This window comes from Manis javanica, chromosome 5 (assembly GCF_040802235.1).
Source record: "Manis javanica isolate MJ-LG chromosome 5, MJ_LKY, whole genome shotgun sequence".
Classification (NCBI taxonomy): Eukaryota; Metazoa; Chordata; class Mammalia; order Pholidota; family Manidae; genus Manis; species Manis javanica.
In genome coordinates this window covers 111,633,983-111,636,556 of record NC_133160.1, presented here as the reverse complement: position 1 = coordinate 111,636,556, position 2,574 = coordinate 111,633,983, and the positions used below count along the sequence as shown (strand labels likewise).

General features: G+C 35.7%; 1 pseudogene; it reads left to right on the top strand.

Moving 5' to 3' along the window:
• Window positions 1-960: 960 nt before the first annotated feature.
• Window positions 961-1,068, top strand: LOC118969290 (U5 spliceosomal RNA; annotated as a pseudogene).
• The last annotated feature ends 1,506 nt before the right edge of the window (window positions 1,069-2,574 follow it).

The window sequence follows — 2,574 nt, the reverse complement described above, 5'->3', positions numbered from 1 at the left end:
GATGGCCAACAGACACATGGAAAGATGCGCCACATCGCTAGTTAGCAGAGAAATGCAAATTAAAACCACAATGAGATATCACCTCACACCAGTAAGGATCACCACCATCCAAAAGACAAACAACAACAAATGTTGGCGAGGTTGTGGAGAAAGAGGAACCCTCCTACACTGCTGGTGGGAATGTAAATTAGTTCAACCATTGTGGAAAGCAGTTTGGAGGTTCCTCAAAAAGCTCAAAATAGAAATACCATTTGACCCAGGAATTCCACTTCTAGGAATTTATCCTAAGAATACAGCAGCCCAGTTTGAGAAAGAGAGATGCACCCCTATGTTTATTGCAGCACTATTTACAACAGCCAAGAAATGGAAGCAACTTAAGTTAGTTGCTTGTAGATGAATGTATAAAGAAGATGTGGTACATATACACAATGGAATATTATTCAGCCATAAGAAGGAAACAAATCCTACCATTTGCAACAACATGGATGGAGCAAGAGGGTATTATGCTCAGTGAAATAAGCCAGGCAGAGAAAGACAAGTACCAAATGATTCCACTCATATGTGGAGTATAAGAACAAAGAAAAACCGAAGGAACAAAACAGCAGTAGAATCACAGAACCCAAGAATGGACTAACAGTTACCAAAGGGAAAGGGACTGGGGAGGATGGGTGAGAAGGGAGGGATAAGGGTGTGGAAAAAGGAAGGGGGCATTACGATTAGCACGTATAATGTGGGAGAGCCATGGGGAGGGCTGTGCAACACAGAGAAGACAAGTAGTGATTCTATAGCATCTCACTACACTGATGGACAGTGACTGTAATGGGGTTTGTGGGGGGGGGGAACTTGGTGAAAGGGGGAGCATAGTAAGCATAATGTTCTTCATGTAATTGTAGATTAATGATAACTAACTAACTAACTAACTAAACAAACAAACAAATAAATAAATAAAAAGCCCAAACTATATTCTGGTTTCTCTTCAGATCGTATAAATCTTTCATCTTTTACTAAATATTTGTGTGGGGAGAAACAACTTTGAGTTCGTAGCCAATTTTTTGAAGCCTTAAGACCAACCTATACGCTGTCTGCATTGGCCTTCTAGGGCTACCGTAACAAAAGAGCTCAAGCTGGGTGACTTAAACAACAGAAGTTTATTTTCCCACAGTTCTACAGGGTGGGAGTCCATGATAAAGGGGTTGGAGGTTTGGTTTCTCCTGCGGCATCTCTCCCTGCCTTGCAGATGGCCACCTCCTTGCTGTGACCTCACAGGGCCTTCCTTATGCTCAAGCATCCCTGCTATCTGTTTCTTTTCTTAAAATGCCATTTGTCCTATTGGATTAGGGCCCCACCCTTGTGACCTCATTTAATTTTAATGACTTCTTTAAGAGCTCTACTTGCAAATACAATCAACATATGAATTTTAGAGGGTGCAATTCAGGACATAATATAGTCTATAAAAGATGCACCTAAAATATAAAGGTACAAACAAATTGAAAGCAAAAGGATGGAAAAAGATATAATATGCAAACTGTAAGGAAAAGAAAGCTCATGTGATTATATTAATATTCGATGAAATATACTTCAAGAATAAGGATAATTCTAGTGATAAAAAGAAATGCCTTCTAGTAATAAAAGGAACAGTTCATTAAGACATAACAATCCTGAATGTTTACATACCTAATAAGAGAGCTTTAGAAAACATCAAACAAAACTGAAAACTAAAGGGAGAGAAAAAACACCCGACTTGCAGTCATAGTTGGATATTTGAATGCCCCTCTCTCAGAGCAATTTTATTTTATTCTAATGGAACAAAAAATGTATTTATATTGTTATTGAATTTTATTAAAATTAAGATTTTATATTCTAATGGAACAAAAAATGTATTTATATTGTTATTGAATTTTATTAAAATATAAAGATCTGAAAAACCAACTTGACTTAGTTGACCTTTATAGAATACTATATCTAATAACTGCACAATACAGATTCTTCTCAAGTGCACATAAAATGTTCATCAAGAGATATCAAGTACTGATATGCAAAATATTCACAATACAAAAGAATTATATCCAAAATATATATAGAATTCTTACAACTCAATAATATGAAAACACATAAGCCGATTAAAAAATAGACAACTTTAACAGGTATTCCACAAAAAAGCTTTTCATGCAGCATATTATTTTTTATATTCATCTACTTCATTGGTCATATCAGTATTTGCTTCTTTTTATTGCTAACTAAGTAGCAATGCATTTTATGCATCTACCACAATTAGCTCATCCATTCACTAACTAATGGTTTGTTTCCAAACAGCCAGGTTGGGCTATTATGAATAAAACTACTAGAACTTTCTTCTACAAGTCTAATATGAACACTTAACTTCATTTTTCTTGGGCAAATACCAAGAAGTGGAAGTACCATGGCATAGTAGGTTTAACTTCATAAAACCTTTTCCAAAAGTGTTTATATTATCATATTCATACCAGAGGTTTACAAGAGTTCTGGTTGTTCCATATCCTTGCCAAATTTTGGTACTGTTAGTGTTAATTTTAACCATTCTTGTGCTTGGGTAGT